At 41.4% G+C, this 21,456-nt stretch overlaps 1 protein-coding gene across 1 annotated transcript in view; it reads right to left on the bottom strand.

The window, feature by feature from the left end:
• The window catches only part of LOC148829167 (adiponectin receptor protein 2-like), a 61,015-nt gene extending 42,935 nt beyond the window's left edge, over nt 1-18,080 (bottom strand). Inside the window, exon 1 of the mRNA XM_088923112.1 lies at nt 17,931-18,080. The gene's annotated coding sequence lies outside the window, so the exon portion shown is untranslated. The remainder of the gene's footprint in view (nt 1-17,930) is intronic.
• Nucleotides 18,081-21,456: the final 3,376 nt, after the last annotated feature.

Below are 21,456 nucleotides of genomic sequence, written 5' to 3'. Positions count from 1 at the left end.
TTCTCACTCCATTCCAAGACAGTAAATGCTGAAGCTATTCATGTCCATAAAGGAATGAGCTACAGCACAAGACAATGGACACAAAACCTGTCGATCACGCACTGAATCACCACTGCTCCAACGATCTACAGTATCGATATTCCGGGGGCTCTTCGTGACAGGATCTCCTTTAGGTCATATAACAGATATGAAGCATCTTTCTCCATTCCAGAAGACCTTTGAAAATAATCTCCCCAGAAAAATAGGCTTTCATGAGGAGCAAAAAAATCAACTATTTATTGCACAGTAGACTAGGCAACCACACTTTTGCATGAGACAATTTCCCTTTTCAAACTGCATATAAAGCATCTAAGGGATATCTGTAATGCACAAATATGTAATTATGTGTGATGCATCATATCTATACCCTTACAGACAGCATTTCATCATCGCATCAAAACCGAGGTCCAGACTCTCTGTGGTCATTAAAAATCCCAGAGCGTTTCTCGAAAAGAGTAGGGGTGTAACCCTGGCATCCTGGCCAAATTTCCCATTGGCCCTTACCAGTCATGGCCTCCTAATAATCCCCATCTATGAATTGGCTTCATCACTCTGCTCTCCTCCCCACTGATAGCTGATGTGTGGTGAGCATTCTGGCGCACTATGGCTGCTGTCGCATCATCCAGGTGGGGCTGCACATTGGTGGTGGTGGAGGGGAGTCCCCATTACCTGTAAAGCGCTTTAAATGGAGTGTCCAGAAAAGTGCTATATAAGTGTAAGCAATTACTATTATTATCTACATTTACAAGGAAATGAAGGAACTCTTAGGTATAGGCTACACTGTTTGCATATACAGTACAGTAAACTTTTCAAGTTTAAATACATCCAACAGATCAATATTTTTAAAGAAATGTGGTTAAATATATCAAAGATAATCTTGTGATGTAATCTTTTAAAGCCAGGCTGGGCCTGTTCTCCATCAGGGAAAAAAAGATCTCCAAAAGAGCTTTACATATAGTAAGGGGCCCAGTTCATACTTTGTGCTGCTATCACATGGCAGCAATTCTGAGGCAGACACCTCTTCACAGCATTAACACACACTCATGTTGTTGAATGATGCTTGTGAGCGGTCAACTGATTATTCCATATCGATTCATGGGTAGGTCTTCAAGACACTTTAATCTGCCCTCCATGTTTTTGGGTCAGAAATTTCAGCATTTCTATGTAGTTTCTACAGTCTTCTACTGCATTCTAAGCCCTATTTTTTAATTGTGCTAAACTTATCTTCTCTCCTTGTACACTTTTCCCCCTTTTCACTGTAAAGCGCTTTGAGAAGCTACTTTAAAAGCCACTATATACAATAAACTTTATTATCATCATCATCTTAAAAGCTAAGCAAGGTTGGTCAAGCTACTGCTGTAACTGGTGTTTGTGGACCAGCTGGAGCTGGGATGCTCTTCCTCCAGACAAAAGTTTCTAAAGCCAACACCCAAGTAGGCTGACCGTGGACAGCGCGTTACAGAAAGTGCAGATGTTTGGATGAGGTGTTAAACAGAGGTCCGAACTACTTGGTGATTAGAGATTTTGTGGAAATTGTCAAACAAGTTGACACGTTTACCCAGGAGTCCTGGCTAAAATTCCACTTTGGGACAATATAATCCAGGCTCCCTGAATTCCGCCCTTATATTTCTCACTTCTCCATCTGATCTGCTGTGTATTGGCAGTAGTGATACAGAATCACTTCCATCTGTCACCCAGGTAGTCCACTATGGACGAAGGAGGTCCACTCCTATACGCAGAGAGCTTGCCAAGTATTGGCAGCAGCCAATATGCCAGCAGCCATATCACTCTGCAACTCACAACTGGCAACCCACTGAAGCTCAGCAGGTGTGAGCCTGGTCAGTCCCTGGATGGGAGACCTCCTGGGAAAAACTAAGGTTGCTGCTGGAAGAGGTGTTAGTGGGGCCAGCAGGGGAGGCTCACTTTGCGGCCTATGTGGGTCCTGACTCTCTGTGGACATTAAAAATCCCAGGGCGCTTCTCGAAAAGAGTAGGGGTGTAACCCCGGCATCCTGGCCAAATTTCCCCACTGGTCCTTACCAATCATGGCCTCCTAATAATCCCCATCTCTGAACTGGCTTCATCACTCTGCTCTCCTCCCCACTGATAGCTGATGTGTGCTGAACGTTCTGGCGCACTATGGCTGCCGTCGCATCATCCAGGTGGATGCTGCACATTGGTGGTGGTGGAGGGGAGTCCCCATTACCTGTAAAGCGCTTTGAGTTGAGTATCCAGAAAAACGCTATATAAGTGTAAGCAATTATTATTATTATTATAATTATTATTATTATTAAGTGGCTGCAGGAAGGAAGCCTATAGGAAGGCACCCTAGACAGGTGTTGCTCACAACCATAGAGCATTCCAGAGTGAACAGTTACTGCACTGCTCATGAGGCTATTTTATTGGGGACCCAACTTCCAAAGCAAACCTGCTTTTCTCTGTGCAAACAGCATTACTAACTTCCCCCCCTTTTGTTTCTGACTAGTCAGGGCAATAATGAACATTTCAGGAGGCAATTTAAAAGCCTCCAGCTATTATAAATAAATCACCGGCCACATCTGCTGTTCTGTTGCAAGGCACATAGCGTAAAAATGTCTATTAAAGCTAACTGCAAAACAGTACTGTATTGTTAAGAACTGCAGCACAGCTCTGGAAAAGAAGTCATCCAGCAAAAAAAAATTGACCGGTACTCTAAGTTCTACGTTACTGGACAAATAAAATAGGTAAACATTCAATCTTCTTAGAAGACTGGCTTTTCTCCGTCCAAATCACGCATCATCAAGACGATCTTCATCTATAAACTGACCAAATCTTAACCCTAATAGGTGGCGGCAAAAAGCCACTCATTCTTCTTCAGATTATATCATTTTTAAAGAAAGCATCTGCAGTCTAGGAGTACTGGTCTCTACAGAACTACAGAATGAGCTACACTAACTATTTAGTGCTGTAGGCTCAAAGTATTAGATGTTTGTGCTACTGGGTCAGAAAAAAAAACACTACCATCTGAGGTAACAGGGGTCTCTATAATTGATTTATGTAAATCTAGAGTTTACAGCATGAGACGTTAGACCTGACGACAAGCACCCTAACTCAAAATTTAACTTTCTATTCAAACTTCCTCAAAGTATGCTGTACAGCAAAGAAAAATGCAAACTTACTTTGCATTTTACCTTCTTTTTTTGCTTAATTTATCTGAGCCCAGGTAGAGTACGGTACATTATGACCGACCTCCAAATGTTCAAATGGAAAGTCTAAGACCGAGGTTAAAACAAAAATTACATGGTGCTGAAAAGCTTCTGCACAACCAACAGATCACAAACCTGAAAGAGTTAAATCCCTATAAGCAATATTTCATTTTGATCCAGACTTGGGCTGAGCTCCAAATTTAAAAGGCCTCTAGCAGTGTCCACAAACTCCACAAATGAGGCTCCCCCCCAAGAGCTACCAGCACTATAACTTTCCACAAGATTGCTTTTTTCCCCCAATGCCATTCTAACACCTAGTCAATGACACTTCAGCATCGCATTTTCATGAAAAGCACCACAAAACTGACAATGTAAATGGTAATTCCACACAAATGATAAACATTTTGCTGTTTGCATGTAAAGAAAAAAAATAAGAAAATACCATGATTTAGGCAAAGCAGAGCTCATATAAAGTGGTTAGTGCGATTACAAACTGCACATTGCAAATATGGCAAAACAGAAGACATTTTGATCAATTGCAGTCTCTTTTTCAATGTTCATTCCATACTGTAGGTCTTAAAAATGAACTGCAATTACGACAAATGATCGTGATATGCACTCATGCGTTTTAAAAACCATTTTCCACTGTATTCAAGCCTGGTTGATTTACTAATCAATCATCAATTTCTAATTCAAATCGGTGTTCTTGTAAAAGGCATCCTGTTACACTGTTTTGCGCTGCCTTCGCATTCCACCCCCAGAACTGCACTGCTTCGATATTGATCCAGACAACAGCCAAACCTCTAACCCCTGGCTCTGCACCTCGATCGGAAACCTGAGAGAGATTCGCAGTATGTCCGGAGGTTACAACATGTCTGCAGCCCTTTTATTTCGGCCCTCTGCTTCCAAATCCTGCGGCACTGCTTTTCATCCTGGTCTTGGATTCCAGCAAGTGTGGTAGCTGGAGGCACAGCTGAACTTCTGCCCTGGACACCAGAAGCAAAAGAGTAAAGTACGCAACATTGTTTATTGAAGATACAGTCGCTTTCTGAAAAAAATATGCAGACTACTAGACAGCTGAAAGATTTGAGGCTCAATGATATACAATGTCTACCAAAAAAAAAAAATAGGCTACACTGAATCTGCCCTGAACAGAACCATGATTTCATGGGTCCTAATTTAAGGGATTATGAGCAAAAATAGTCAACACCATGCTATAACGTCTGGGAAGACATCAATTTTTGTTCTCTCAGAGGCTATTTCTCTGAAAAGGGAATTATGTCATCAGTGCTCACTTTGAAGACTCAAACTTCTCGGAAGAAAAGGTGAAAAAGATAAAAAAACAACAACATTCACTTTATCCTTCCGTTTCTCGGGAATGGCTCTCTCAAAGGGCTGCTGCTGAATGATTTTTATTCAGAGGGTATAATGGGAGCAAAACGGCCCCCACCAAGTAAAAATTTCAGATTTTTATGGTACAGGCGCTCTAAAGACATCTGGGGGAAAAAAAAAGAAAAACGATTTTCCTGGAAAATTCCCGAAAAAAAATTCTTCACACATCGAAGACGACTGCATTCAGGCATTCACTGTAATTGCAGATCCGAGAACAACTCGGAGCTGATTTTTATCAAAAATGGTCATTTTCACCTCACTGCATGACTGGAAGGAGTGGACAGCTAATTCACGGGGCAATCAAACTCAATTTTAACTCCTGCTGAACTCGGCAAGACAAACCATTTCACACAGCTACATAGTAACTAGGATCATTTTACAGGGGGGGGGGGGGGGGGGAAGGTCTGTCCTGATTAAGAAGTGCCAGCAAACTGGTGATTAGTTTGGAGGAGGCTTTTAAGGGAGCCGTTTCAAGAGAGAACGGGTGTGGCACAAAACCCCACAGAGGGTGACATCTGACTGGTGGGCAATTACACTGAGCCAGCTGCACTGGCAGGCCCAGTAATTCCAGATGGCACCTGAATCTACCGGGAATCTTTACAAAAGCGCCCACACAGCTGGGCCCACTTTAGTTTTCTTTAGCTGATACACGTATTGCTTCTGCCCTGAATACAGTTTATTCAAAAACCCACAGCTGTCCGTCCAGATCTGGATTTGCATTCCTTGCATTCCTCTTGACCAGACTGGAGGCTGTCACAGTGAAACTAGAAGGGAAAGGATGAGGTCTAATAAATGTAGGGAATTTATTTACAGAATTTACAGAATGGAGATAAAAGTCCACAACACGTGTAAGCAGTTCTCCCTTATTCTTTTAATGCCATTTTCATCGTGAAAATGTCAATTACACCGGTTCACATTTTTTCCATGCAAAAGAATGTGAATTAATAATAATAATAATAATAATTGCTTACACTTATATAGCTCTTTTCCGGACACTCCACTCAAAGCGCTTTACAGGTAATGGGGACTCTCCTCCACCACCACCAATGTGCAGCCCCACCTGGATGATGCGACGGCAGCCATAGTGCGCCAGAACGCTCACCACACATCAGCTATCAGTGAGGAGGAGAACAGAGTGATGAAGCCAATTCATAGATGGGGATTATTAGGGAGCCATGATTGGTAAGGGCCAAGGAGAAATTTGGCCAGGACGCCGGGGTTACACCCCTACTCTTTTCGAGAAACGCCCTGGGATTTTTTTTAATGACCACAGAGAGTCAGGACCTCGGTATTACGTCTCATCCGAAGGACAGCGCCTGTTTACAGTATAGTGTCCCCGTCACTATACTGGGGCATTAGGACCCACATGGACCGCAGGGTGAGACCCTGCTGGCCCCACTAACACCTCTTCCAGCAGCAACCTTTTCCCAGGAGGTCTCCCATCCAGGAACTGCCCAGGCTCACACCTGCTGAGCTTCAGTGGGTTGCCAGTTGAGAGTTGCAGAGTGATATAGCTGCTGGATTAAGATAAAGCAAGAATAAAAAAAAAACAGTTGTACCCAGCTATAGCCTTATCAACATAAAAAAGCTGAAGGAAGTAAGCAGAACAGGAATAAAAGTTTAGATGAAACACGTAGTATCAGATGCTGACGAAGGCAGACAGCCATCATGTACTGTAGCAATACAAGACTTCTGGATCACAGAAGAATGTTCACTATAATACGCACTGTATATTACACCATCAGGAAGCAAATCCTCCATTTTTGCCAAAGAGATTCCAAAACAGACCAGTATAAATTCTCTTAGATGTCTGTCGCCTTTAATTTTCATTGACTATATAAAGCAGAAAAGGTTGTAGAAGTGCAAGAGATTTTGCACAGATACAATGCAGTTCACTTCTCCAGTGTCACATCTAATTCCTACTCCCCAGTGTTTTCCCCATCTTTTGGCCCTGATAGCTGCACTGTGCCAGAAATTGTACCTGGTCCATCACAGGCTCATTCCAGAATCTAATTTGGGGCAATACCTTTGGCCTGCGTTTTCTTAGAAAAGCAGCAACCACACATTGTAACTGTCAAAAGGTGCATCTCAGATCCCCTGCACAAACCTTTCCAGTTCTGATCACTACTTTCTAGCTGAAAGTACGAGGAATGACTTCACAAGCATACACAGAAGTAGACACACCCAGCACAGCTTGTTTTGTTACAGCTACAAATTGTACTGTTTTGTAGCTGCTATTCAAAATCCAAAGAGGATTCTCTGAAAAAAACACACATCATACATAGTAATCATACATCATATTTACATAGTAACACAGGTTTGTATTCTCCATGTGGAGTAAACAGCCATCCTACACCAGTTTCCTCTGGATTCTCAAGAGGTTTGTACAAGGAAGGTGAAACAGCAAAGGTGAAACACCAACCTACCTGACGGAATAAGAATTAAAACAATTTGTCAGTACAGCTCTAGTGGAAATTAATGCACCCATACATACATTTTATTTTGAAAAAACTTAACTTGTTCGCTGGCTCTCGCAGCTCTGTAATAGTAAACTTATGTGGCCTGTGGCAAAGCCATAAAAATAACTCAGAAATAGAAATAACCATCTAATTTAATCCTTAAGATACCAACCACTGTGTACTAAACCCTCTATAAATTTTAAAAATAAAATGAGAAGGGTAGTCAAGACCCCCTAATCACAAAGATTACCCCAAAATTACCCTTCAACATCACTGAAATAGCAACAAAAAAAACAAACACCCTGTACAAAGCAGAGACAGCCCCTACTGCCATAAAATCATTCACACCACACTGCTAGTTAAAAATAAGCAATAAGGATTGGATTAAAAAACCGCAACGATTTTATGACAAAACATAACAGAACTACTTTTTAAAACCTCCTAATAAACTATTAGCATGCCCTTTCTTGAACTTTATTAAGAAAGCACCTAACAATATTTGCTCTATCAATATACAGCCAGGACATTTTTTTTATCTGAAAATGAGCTTCTCAGTCTCCGCCCAGTCTCATAAAATAAGTTGGAACTGCAGTCACACTTGAGAACACAAGGTGCCTTCCTGAAGACCGATATCATCAAATGATCAAAGCCACACAACCACACAACACACCCAAAAGAGCTATATCTCAGAACACGCCGGGACACGCAGGCAGGCTTTTCATTTGGGCCAACTGATTCGGTATTGCGTGTATACTAACTGCAAGCTTTAAAAGGATTAGCTGGTGTGCTGGGTTTTTAGGTTTAAGAAATTGCAGCATCCCAGACCGCACTCCAATTAGGACTTTTTTTCCCCCAAGATTGTCCACTTCTTTATCACACAGGTGACTGGGTGTGGCCCTCCTTTAGAAAACACAAAAGTCACAGAGATGTGACGACCCCCACCCACCCCTTGTACTAACTACTGAAACAATTATCAGTCACCAGAGGAGAGGGAAAAGTACATGCCAGCAGCCATGTCACCCTGCAACTTACAACTGGCAACCCACTGAAGCTCAGCAGGTGTGAGCCTGGTCTGTACCTGGATGGGAGACCTCCTGGGAAAAACTAAGGCTGCTGCTGGAAGAGGTGTTAGTGAGGTCAACAGGGGGCGCTCACCCTGCGGTCCATGTGGGTCCTAATGCCCCAGTATAGTGACGGGGACATTATACTGTAAACAAGCGCCGTCTTTCGGATGAGACGTAAAACCGAGGTCCCGACTCTCTGTGGTCATTAAACCGGAGCGACGCGCCGGTTGGAGTATTCTCGGTCGCTTTTAATGGCAACGTCAGCTCAAAGATTTGGTTCAAACCACCAAATGGAGACGGGCGTGCCGACAAGCGGACCCTGCTGATGCGGGATTAACGCTAGGATGAGAGAGAGAGGAGAGGGAAAAGGGGTGTCCCATGGCAGCCCATAAAGCATAAAGGGATTCAGCAGAGTCAGGGGTGCAAAAAATGGGAAAAAACAGGGAGTGAATAAGTCTTCCTCAGATCCTGAATTCTGCTCCAGTGGTTGCCAAAGAGATCACCAGACGCGCTAACAGCCCACTGATAGGAAAGGAAATTGCTGTGAACCCATCAGTAAGACCAAACTTTAGTAAACCGTCTGTTTAATGGACATTATCCGCTTAAAAGGAATTGGCTTTAAAATCAGAAATGTCAGACTTTCCCTGCAATAACAATGAAAGGCACAAATAATAAGACATCAGTTTAAAATTCAGGAATATAAATGGTGCCCTACAGGTATAGGCCAATTTTTTACCATGGGTGGTGTGTGTGGTTTGCATGCTTTAGTGAATTTTACACAGTACATTTAAAATTCATTAAATAGTTTATAATGAACATCCAGGTGGGGCTGCACATTGGTGGTGGTGGAGGGGAGTCCCCATTACCTGTAAAGCGCTTTGAGTGGAGTGTCCAGAAAAACACAATATAAGTGTAAGCAATTATTATTATTATAATAAAAAGCAGAGGAACAATTTTCACTGTGTTGATCGCAATTGTTAAAAAAATAAGCCAAAAGATACAAAAAGCATATATACTGTATAATATTTTTTTCTCATACAAAATAGTGTTTTGTTTCTGAAAAACATCATTGGCAATTACTGGATATTCGGCAATAAAGGACACCCCTTCCCTCCTGTTAATCTGTTAAACTGAGGGTTAACTGTATGAAATTTCAGGAGCCTGTCAAGAAAACAGTTGACTTTCTTCCAGATATCCTGGTTGTTTGTAATAACAGGTCCATTTGAAGTGAAACAGTCCCATCCTAGTGAGTAGATATAAAAGATCCTGGAGTGACTTAATTAAATCTGCTACTGGGTACCATGATGGTGATATAGCCATGCTCAAAAGAAAAGCCCAAAAGCAATATTTAAATTAAGTACAGCCAGACTCCAAACTAAACTAATTAAAAGTTCTGCTATTTTTTTTGGCATGGGGATAATTCAGGCTGAAATTAATGTGAGGACATGTACTCACTTTTATAATGGAAATTTTACCATCTAGCGTGTCCTATAAAGGAACTGCAGTCAAACCTGATTTACTTATCCGTGCCTACGTTCTCTTAAAGATTCTCAAATATCTTCCGAGAAATATAAGTTGTCAAAACAGGGATTGAAGGCTTGATTTCTGACCTTACCCAACTTATGTTTACTAATTTATGTCAGATCCAGTTTATGCCAAAGATAACAAATAATCCAATGCATCAAATAATCAAAGATGTAAGAAAACCAAACTGGTCATCAACATAGAATGAAAGACTGCGTCGATAGCAGCGATCCTGATATTTTGTCTAAACAGGTTGCGCCAGTGCTTTGAAATGAGGTTCAGATTGTCAGAAATGGGGACAATCGCAGGACTGTCCGGCCACTGGCCCAGTCTTCACACTGGTAAAACCATTCCCTTCCCTCCTAGAACAAATGTATTTCTAATACGTTTAGTTGGCATTATTTCCAACAGTCCTTCGTCTCTTCGGCTGACAGGACAACAACGCATTCCTTTGTTCCATCAAGTCCTGCGGTGGCCTTGGCCATTTCTTTTTCCACCTCTGCAGTCGCTCACAGCTCCCACCTTTGCTTTAAACCGGGGTTAAAGAGAGGCGCCGAAAAGTTGTCGCTTGTCCTGCATTTTTTGAAAAGACTAAAAATGCTGAAGGGCGTTTTATCGACAGAGATGGTGACAAGTAGGGCTGGGCGGTATGGCCAAAAACACTATCACGATAAAAGTTTTCATATCAGTCGATTTCGATAATTATCACGATAAATGTCAAATCATTATTTCTTTCAAGTTTAAAGGCAGGTTTTTTCTCCTGAGTGAAAGGTGAAGAAACCAGACAGTGAATTGGTAAATTAAACAACTTTTTATTTTAAGAACACAACAAACACTTGCCAAACAGCAGAAACATTAAACAAATCTGTTAGCTGCCCGGTCTGCAACACGCACGCGCACTCACGCAGTATTTTGTGCGCATGCGCATATCATGCGCAAAGCATAAACATATATATCGAACATTTATCGCACTTTTATTAAAATTATAACGCGATAATTATCGTTATCGAATTATCGCCCAGCTCTAGTGACAAGTGAGGAAAAGTAGTGAAGACGCACAGCCTTTCCATGGAAAGGAAAAGAGGCAAACGCCTTCTACCCATTGAGCAACAAAGATGCCAGAATCGTCTCACAGTAAATGTTGACATGTTAACTGATAAACTTGACCGCTAATCTCTGGACCTTCATGAATCGCCAGAGAAAACTGTCCATTCTCTTAGTCCGATACATTTCTGAGCCCTAGTCTTTAATCACTCTGGACAGACACATTTTGACAAGCTGCTATCGGTCTGCAGGAGTATATTTGTAAAAGAAAACGTGTCATTTCTGCTTTGTACTTTTTACATACTGACCCACAATGCCTTCCTCAGAGCCAAGCTACAGTGATGCAGAGAGGAGGAGCTCAGACTCCAGCAAGAACTTTCAATACAGTTCAGCCATCTGTTACCTCGTTTTGCATTTATAATTTAGATTTTAAAAGTCGCTGTAGCACATTTTTATTTCAGTTTGTGCATTGCAGTTATTTAAAAAAAAACCCAAAACATTTTTCCTAAACCGCTGAAGGTAACAGCAATTATGATCAATGTTATCGGCAATGATAAGTGCATACTACCCGTTAATCATTTCGAATATTAATAATTATAGTTTAATTTAACTTCATGCTGAACATGTTTAAAGTGGGTTGTTCAAGGACCTGTCACGTGGTGGAAAAGTAGGTTAAAAGGTCAACATTTATTAAATTTCACTCGTTTATTGACTGAATCGAAAAATTAAAAAAAATAGTCATTATAGTTTTATCTGGCAAAAAATAAAAAGTGAATTTCAACATCCTACATCAAGCGTTTAGTTCTTATTTGATAAACAATAATGGAAGAGGTTCTGTATGTTACTGAAAGCAAAATGTCCTGCACCTAGAGCTTTCTATTGGGTATTTTCCCCAAGAAGTAGCAAACTTGGGAGCTTATTATCAATCTTTTAGCCAGTTTGCTTTGACAAATTTACTGAACTAGTAACATACATAAACAAACAAATAAATTTACAACTAGTAACAATATAGATGGGATTGTACCCAAAGAAGGAGATTCCAACATCTGCACTGTAGATTAAGCAGTTGCCTTTAAATGAGGTAAAAAAAACTTAAAGCACCATCCAAAAGTACAGCGCATTCAGGAGTTAACTGAGGCAACTGCAGTAGGGTTATGAATTTCATGGTCTTAGTTAAGTCTGTGCTGGCTTCAGAAGTGAACAGATAAAGATAAAAATCTCGGAGAAATTAGATCAAAAATACTGAGAGCAAACACGTAATGATATTAAAGTTAATACAAATACAAATAACAGCAAGACAACACACTTTTCTTTGTATTACTGTATATGTTGCAAGAGCACCCTTTGTTTTATAACAATGAATAATGTCTTTGTAGTGTTTATTTTGGAACCTGCAAACATCAGCAGACTTGAAACAGGTTTTCTGAAGTCATTTAAATGTTCTTACAATCTAACAACTCCTTAGTTCAAGGAATTCAAATGAAAAGATTGGCCGACTAAACCAACCCTTCCCTTAAGAGTGTTCAATCAGTTCTTCATGGCCACTTGGGGAAGCCCAGTCACAGTGAGCTAGTGACCTGACCCAGGCTGGAACCTGCGAGCACAGAGCTCGGCCTGCACTCAGGCAAGCATTCAATTGAGAAGCCCCAGAGAAGAACTTTACAGACAACTGCATTAACAGGATCTCCTTCAGAGCCAATCAGCAGACCAACTTTCCACAAGTTAAAGACTTACCTTTGGCTTTATATACCTAACAAATATTTATTTTAATCTAATAATTTGTATGTTTTCTTGTACATTTCTTTTTCTGCTTCTCTACATTTTTCTTTTTATGTAAAAAGTGCCTTGAGAATGCTCTGTCTGAAAGGCACTATATAAGAATAAATCTGACTAACTGATTGAAGTTACATCAGCAGCTTCTATCTACCAGTTTGTCCAGAATGGCGATCCCCCCCCCCCCTTCTCCAATTCACCAATGCCATCACGGTTCTGGTGCGGCCCCACCAGCAGAATTTCCATCCGCTTCTGTCAGCAGACGACAGAGCAGCATCAAAGACTGGACGGTACCCTAGAGCGGCCCAGACCGATTCAACATAAGATAAGATCACTTTATTAGCCCTATACAATTTCTAGCACTAGGAATTTGTCTTTTCGCATACCCCAGCTTGCTCTCCATGAGACACACAGACAGGGAGAGTGAAGCTTGGGGTCAGAGCGCACGGTCAGCCATTTATACGGCGCCCCTGGAGCACTTGGGGTTAAGGGCCTTGCTCAGGGGCCCAACGGAGTAGGATTTCTCTGCCGGCTGCGGGATTTGAACCGGCAACCTTCCAGCCACAGGCGCAGATCCTTAGCCACAGACAAGGTCCATTTCCCAGACTTCCGGAGGCATCTCACAGTAAGACTCCCAGCAAGCTCGGTGTCGGAGCCAAGATTGTCCCCTCCACAGAGCCTTCCTAGGAGAGAGCAGCAGGGCCTGCAGTTGCTGCGCACGACAGGAGGAGCTGCTTCCCGGCCCTCACTCTTGGTTTTGGGGGAGGGGTGGCCGGCTGCACTGACAGTGATGCAAGCTTCTGAGGTCTTTGCATAAGGGATTGCAAACCGTGAAACCGAACATTTCGGTTACTGTTTAGCAGTTACTGTTTAGCAGAGGAGGCTAAGTTTCCTTTTTTTAAAAAAAATAAAATATATTTGGAAAAAATACCAGCATTGCAAACTATATCTGCATGCCCTACTGAAATATAAGCCAAATCTGAAAATATTAAAACTCAACATTTTAACCAGTACAGCCTTCAACCAACCTAAAAAAAATAAGCATGGCTCATATTTGTAGGCACATCTTTTGAGAGCCTCTTTTTCAACCCTATTCCATAACTTGTCCCTTCATTTACTCTTGAACAACAGCCAGGTTGAATTTAGCTCAATTTGTGCTAAACTGTCATCTATAACTCCCCCCAGACTTCTCCCTAATAAATAAAACATTGTGTTCTTTTTACAATCACTGGCATAACTGGGTGCAGAGCAAACACAAACAAAACGTGTTATTTAGGCTTTCTTGGTGCCACAATCATGTGACAATATAAGAGATTTGTGATGTTGGCCTTCTACTACGATCTTCACACTGGTGCCATTGTTCCTCTGTCATATGTCCTGAAAAGAATCCAACCACCAGTACTAAGACCAACATCTTGCTCCCTGACACTGAAAGCGTTTGTTCTCGTATCCCTTCAGAGCCTTACAGCACTCCCCATGAACACCCCAATTTTCTCTTTAAATGGGAAAAAAAAAATGCAGGGCAGCTTAACGTGAGCTTCAATATTTTGTTGATGCAAGATCTCGGAAAAGAAAAAAAAAAAGAGAACAGGGGCTTCACCCTAAGGAACATTCACAAAGGATACTTACTGGACGATGTATCAGAATTCTCACTTCGAAAACCACATTTGTGAAAACTGCTCAAATGAATCCGTTGCCATGATCGAAATCCACCACCCACAGAAATACAAAAGTATACTGCATTGTTCTACAGGACCGTGGTTGTGGTATGCACAAACACAGACAGTCGATCAGCATACCAGCTTTTGATTTCCTGTCTTCTGGGCAGTGCATTACTAACTGACAAGAAAAAAAAGTCATGAAAACCCAAGTCTCAAGCACATTCGGTTCAAGTTCAATTAGACTTCCTTCTGTGGTAGTCCAGATGTACAGTGCATAAATACCTGGAGACATGGTCTGAACCTTCACATGAATAATGATGAAATTTATAGTCACATCACAGATTTAAAGGCAAAAAAGGCAAGATTGTCCAGAATACATCATATTAATGTCCACACCGAAAATAACCCGTGCACGGCACTGAGGAAACCAGAAATCCCTTCTGCTCTCACCGACACGCTCCCAAACTAGTAAGATTTCATCTATATCCCTGTTTAGTTTCATTTTACACACCTATTACTGCTTTATGTATTGGACACAGGAACGACTCCTATACTACACAGGGGGAATGAGGAAAGTGCTTTTTTCACAGACAAGTTCCTCCAACTTGCCAACCCCTCAGAGTCGTTTATTATTCGACAGGACAAGATTTGCAGTGCCTTATGGGACAGCTAGCGCCAACCAGAGTAGCGACATCTTTAATGGGCATTAATGGGCAAGTGGCTATTTCCCCTAAAGACAACAAAGCCCAACCAACCCTCCACCTGGCAAAGCTGAGCCAGTCGTGTGCCCATCTCTTGAAGAGCCCCAGTCGTTGACACACATGAAACCTCCGGGTCACAGAGTTCAACCTGCACTCAGTGTGAACACCTCTGAAAGCTGAGCCATTCAGTAGCCAATTCCCACCTCAGAGAATGCAGGTCCCCTGCTCTTTCAGTGCACCAGCTTCACTACACAGACCTCCGAGGCCTCTTCCAATTCCATAAAAGACCTTCTCTTTCCTCCTGCTGGGGGAAAAAGCCACATCCACACAGCCTTGCTACCCAAGATAGCACAGCTCAGGCAGTGATGAAATGTTGCAACCTGATATCTGGTGATTGCATATTACAGCCATGATGTGCAACAAAAACTGCATTAACCCACACGCTGTCTAAGGCCACAGAGCTTTCCTTTTTTTAAAGAATTGTTTTTACCAGGTTGCTTAACAAAACTGGTATATAAAAAAAGGCTTAATTGCTTCAATTATACACATCTGTGGTTACATAAAGGTGAGTTGGCACTGAAAATATAACACAAGACACCTGATTAATTAATACTACATAGAAGTGGCATTAATCAATTAGCCTGATTTTCTACAAAAAATACATCTCATTAGATCCATAAATGCCTATTTCTCCAAAAAAAATTTGTCCACGAAGGTCTTGTTGATTTTTATTAATGCATGTAAGAATTGGAAAATAAATGTTTGCAGGGAAAGTGTCAGCTCAAACCACTCCCAAGCTCAGGAGTAACAGGAGTAAGTGTTAGTGATAGGACACTTACCTTTGGAACACTTTCAGAGCCAGTATTGTTTCTTACACACATGTAGGACTAGCTGATGTAAACTCAAGACAGGAATTCAAATTTGGACTTCAGTGCAATTATAATGCAATATGATCAAATGCAGACACTTAAACCGAATTTCACATGCCCTGTTCACTCCATCTTCAGACTTTCCTTTAAGCCATTCCCACATACATCTTAAAGAAAGCGACAATTTTTAATTGCATTACATGGAATAATATACATGAAAAAAAATATATGCTTTAATCAAAAACTACTTGATTGCGTGCACACTTAAATACTGTCAACTCATTCAAATACTAACGGGGAAAAAAACATTTTGTGATGAGATGCAGAATGAAACTATAAATTAAAATGTGGCTGCAAAGAAAAACTAAAAATGTATCCGCATTTTTAATATTTAATTGAATCATGTTCTCATAAAGGCTTCAAAAGACCTATGACACTGAATCATATCCAACACTGTGGTCAGTACTTTGACTATGCCAACCTATTAGAACAGTTACTTTGAATACCTCTCACTCTTATTCCTTACTTGGCAATTTTTTTAAGCTCATTTCACCACTTGCATTTTCTACATATCCTTAAAAGACAAGCGAGGAAGTATCTACTGTAGAGGAATAACATTTAAACTGGATCATGTCAAGTGGAGTATTTCTGGATTGCTGCTGTCAAAAAAAAAAGTTATACTACTGTGACTTAAAATAAAAAATAAGTCCATCGATTGACTTATTTTCACAGAGCACAAGGAGAATAAAAGTTAGCAAGCACTGAGCACTGCAGTGTGGAATAGATTTTGTTTTAACAAAAGACTTAGTTCAGGTAGGATTGCAATATTACTGCATGAAGATTACAGTATTGCATAATATATAACATAACAGGAGGCAATCCATAAACACGTCTCTAGGTTAGAATACAGAAAATCTTATACATGGTGCTTTCCCAAAATCTTAAACTAATTTTCCCCAGAGATAAGACAGTGGTTTAATACAGAACTTTGCTGAATGCCGTTTTAGGATGCTTTTTACATTAAAGGTAAATCTGTTTCGCAAAAACAATAATTAGGGAATAATGTAATTGTCAAAAAAGATTTTCACCTAAAACATTTTAGTACATTATATCAGTCCAGGCATCATAGTAATGCACTGTAACATTTCTGTATTGATATGATGACGATAATGTGAACTACATTAGGTTCTACTTTATTATGATGTGTTTTTTTTTTAATAAGGAAAGCTCTAACGGATTTCAAACAGTATCAGAACAAGTACGGAGATCTTAAAAATCAGTCGCTCAATTAAAATAGTCTATAAGCACTGTAGTCGACTGAATCGGTAAGTGGCGTATATTTCAAAACGCAAACCATTCGCACGTTTCCTTCAGATTTGGCAAGCGTTGTCTCGAAATGATCAAAAAAAACTGGTACGTTAATGACGTGGCCAAATTATTGTGAACTTCAGCTCTTCAACGCTTTTTTTTTTAAATAAAGTCTCCGGACAGACATCATTAACACCCTTATCCCAAACACTGCGCTCAGTTGCAACCGGCCTCACCTCAAACTCCCTTTCAAAGTCAATTGCATAAGTGCTGCGAGCTATTTTACTTTTCATCTTAATGTAACAGAAAGACGGACAGATGATCATATCAAAACGCTGACACGCATCCGAAAATGTTTTTTCCGGTGTTTGCCTTCTGACTTACGGATCGCAAATGTCGCTTGTTAGGGGGCTTGTAAATAAGTGACAACCCACCCCGTCTGGAGACATTAAAAACAAAGCCAGGCGTGGAAAAACAGACAGAGCCGCCAAATTTCAGTTAGCACCTGCCCGAACAGGAACAAAGGAGAAAGTAGCTATTTTCTAACCAGCTGGCAAACCCGAAAAGAGAAGACCACGCACACATTCAGAAATTAAGTCAGCACATCGAAGTCAAAAGAGGACAGTAGCCGATACTGAACTAATTAGACTAAAACCACTTAAAACGCTCTGGCGTTCATTATGGCGTGTGATTCCGGATGGAGAGGAGCTGCTTCTCCGAGCTTCAAGGTGGAAAGTGCACTTGTTTCAGACAGGAATGCTGGACTCGTCTCGTCTGCCTAGATCACTGTAAAGACCCACTGAAATTACACATAAACAAGAGAGGCCGGTCCTCTCGCGAATGTACCGTCTAACATCGGCAATAAGAATGTAATTGTAATCCCCCACGAATAACGGCGCCACACTCAATTACCTTAAAAGCGAAAAGCCAGGTCAGGTGTGTAGCTAAACGTGCGTTGCTCCCAGGAAGCTGATAAGACCCAGTTAAACACCTGCTCCTACCACTAAACACTACCATTACCTTCCTATCAACCAACTGACTGACTGGAATAAACTCGACTCCTGGAGGCCGTGAGCGTCGTCTATGACGCCCATCGCGTGAGTCATTGATAGCCAATAAAAACGCGCCGGAAACCCCACGTGACGGAGCTGCGGGGAGGGGGGGGTTGGCTAGGGTCACGCGGAAGAAATAAGCCCCTCCGTCGCGCTCGGTGATTTGATGGTAGTTGGAGTTCTTCTCTTCCTGTGGCGCGCTTGACATTGTAGTTTTCCCAAACTTGGCGAGTTTAAATTGACAGTACGAAGGAAACAGACTTTGGGTGATTTCGGAGTGTTGGACAATGTAAGAAATTAATCAACTGTTTTGCTTAGCATGAGAACTCGCCTATTGCATTTATTTTTGCCTTTGAACAGCGATCGCACAAATGCAAACAAAAGAACGACTGTTTTCAACCAGAACCTTAGAATGCATGTAATTCCACGTAAAACAAAAATGATTGCACGTCAACGCCTTTTAAGAATAAATGCTTGTAAGATGAAGTATAACATAAATATCCTCTACATACAGTAATTGTGGCTGCAGGGATTCTTGTCGGCTGTGTAATTGTTTCCGTACTGTACAGCATGTACCCGATATAGTTCAGAACATACGTGGCAGAACATTTCTAGCTTCTCGTGTAGCAGAACGCAGGTTGTTTACGCCAGGACAGAGGAAAGAGGGGAAAGGTGTCTCGACTTCCGAACTCATTTTTACGCTGGAAATTTTAGAGAGCAAATCACAGACGTTTTTAGCAGGTAGGAAAAGTCCTTCGCAGAATCCAACTAAGGGTGTTTTACAGGTGGAGAAAGGACACCTGGCAAATCTGAGAGTGGTTTAAGTGTTTTAAAAAGGATCTAAGATGAGAGTATCAAACTCAGTTCCTGGAAGCAAAAGTATCTTCTGGGTGCCCCAGCAAAGGGTCTCTCTTGGAATGTATGTTGGCCCAGACATCGACAGTTCTAGCCTGAATGATGTCATTAGGTAATTGTGACTGTGATTCCCCAGAAAACTAGTGCACAGCTGTCAGAGCGCTGCCAGAGGTAGGCCTGGAATTAGTCGGCGTCTTTTCAAATCTAGGTGCATACGGGAGTACTACGGCTTGGAGTGACTAATGTGGAAATCCTACTACCCCTTAACACTCCTGTTAGGCGCTGTGGAGCTTGCTACCTGCCAAAAGATAAATGGTTCTGTAGCGGAGCACATCTATGTGTGTCATTCTCTCCTGAGCTGCTACAGGAATCATTCCTGGTGATCTGAGCCTTGAAACAACTGACAGTTCCTAGTGGCTGGATATACAGTAAAACAGAAATGGGAAAAAATGTAGCCTTGCCCTATTACTGCTTTTGCCAAATTACCTACTAAACACTAATTCTGTGTCTGTTTCTCACTGTATCCTAAAGTGGAGCATATATCCGGCTGTTGCCAGGAGCACACTGCAAATTGAAATACACAAGCGCCATCGTCGTCACCATCCAGATGTTATATGACAAAATAAACCCATCAAGTCATATATTATAGTGATGTAACCTCAGCGGTTGTCTGAGACAAGGTCCTGGTCTGTGGGGACACCAGTGCCTTCTATTTGTTCTAATCTCAATTAGAATCTTAACAGTTAATTAGTTCCTATCGTTACAGTGCTGCAAAAGCTGGATTTTTCAAGTTGCTTGAAAAAAAAAAATCCAGATGTAACGGCAAGCTCTCCAATTAATAAGGAGCTATAAACAAAAACCTGAACTGAGCTAATTATGACATGACATTAAGATTCAATTAAGCTCATTTGGAATATATACCAGAAGGCACAGGAGTCTCTGAGGACCAGGAATAAGTACGACTGGCCCAAGGCAACAGCAAGCTGAAGACAGCAGTGGTCCATATATTTTCATAATATCCTTACACTATGTCGATTACATTTCAGGCAGACCCTCATCAGCATACTTCACAGATCATCATCAACACAGACAATACAGTTATAAAACGTTTCTGTCCTAAAATTTTAAAATAGTTCCATTGAAGAACTGCTTTGCCCTAATGTAGACATCGATTGCCATGCAAATCCCAGTACATTCAGTTTTCTATTCATTTTGTTTTTTAATAAAACATGGAGGGGGTTTAGAAGGAGATTTATTTAATTGATTGTACATCAGAGATCCTTTGGTGCACCTGCTTGAATGCCGTTGTATCTTGGGCAGGAACTTTAACGGTCTTAGGAGATTCGTGGCCAGTAAGCCTCAATCTTCATTTTTTTTAAAAATGAAGTTGCCTTAGAAAGACAGCATGCCTAGGAACACAATCTACTGCTTCGTATTTTTTGGTTTTGTTAAAACTTAGGGTGGCAAGGTGGCACAGTGGCCCCGCACAGCCCCGGGTAGGTTAGTTGGCTTCTAGGAAAATTGGCCTTCGTGCGAGCATGTGCTTGCCTGTGTTTGAGTCTTTCTGCCCTGTCATGGCCTGGCCAGGGAGTGTACTGCCCTGTGCTTGTTAACGCCAGGATAGGCTCTGGCTCCTTTGAGACCCTGAAAAAGTGAAAAGAAACTGGATGGATGGATGTTACAAATTATTCCAAAAAAAAACTTTTTCCCTGAAGTTAAAGTTTAAAGCTTTGCTTTAGTTTGTTTTTTTCTCGGCAGAGGCAGATTGTGAGGTGATCACTGAAAGCAAGAGTTCTAACTAGGGTCCATTCAGACTCTTAAACAAAGCTTGTTGAATGGGAAGCCTCACGTGCCTTTGAGGACATGCATTTCAGCTTGTTCTGCCTGTGTGCATTTCTTTTGTGTGGGTTTGTAAAAAAGTACTGGTCCAGTCTACATATTCTATCCTTTCATCCAGCATCGGAGAACAGTTTACTCCTGGTAGGGGTGGGAGCGTCTCTGGGCTTGTCCAGGTGGGACTCCACCCTGGACAGGAAGATGGTCCACAGCAGGCTGCATGCACACACGCTCACACAGGGATCAGAGACATCTCGTAGCCTAGCATGTCTTTGGAAGGTGGGAGGGACCTGTAGCACCCAGCAAATACCCCATGAAAGCATGCAAAAATCTGAACAGTGCAATCTAATCAAATATGAATGAAAGTAACAGAAGACACAGCTGTTACCCTTGTAGTCTTCCAAAGCATGATTAATAGATATCTGTTGTCAACTGATTAAGACTTGGGTAGGTATAAGAGAGGATTTTTTCACCAAAATAAGTCACTAAATAATTTCACGAATTTACGCCTCCATTTCCTACCTTCAGTACAAGTCAGTGAACACAAAATCATCATATATTAACCCATAGCTACAAATTTGCACAGGGGTAAGGATGGGTTAGCTCTCCTTTCAGCTCCAGGTTCCTCTTGGATCCTCTGAAACTCCACAGAGGCACCAGGGAGAGCAGGAGGTGAAAGAACAGTGAGAAGATCC

Source organism: Atractosteus spatula, chromosome 8 (assembly GCF_055471065.1).
Source record: "Atractosteus spatula isolate fAtrSpa1 chromosome 8, fAtrSpa1.hap1, whole genome shotgun sequence".
Lineage (NCBI taxonomy): Eukaryota > Metazoa > Chordata > Actinopteri > Semionotiformes > Lepisosteidae > Atractosteus > Atractosteus spatula.
The sequence above is the reverse complement of the archived record's forward strand: the minus strand, read 5'-3'. Positions and strand labels throughout refer to the sequence as shown.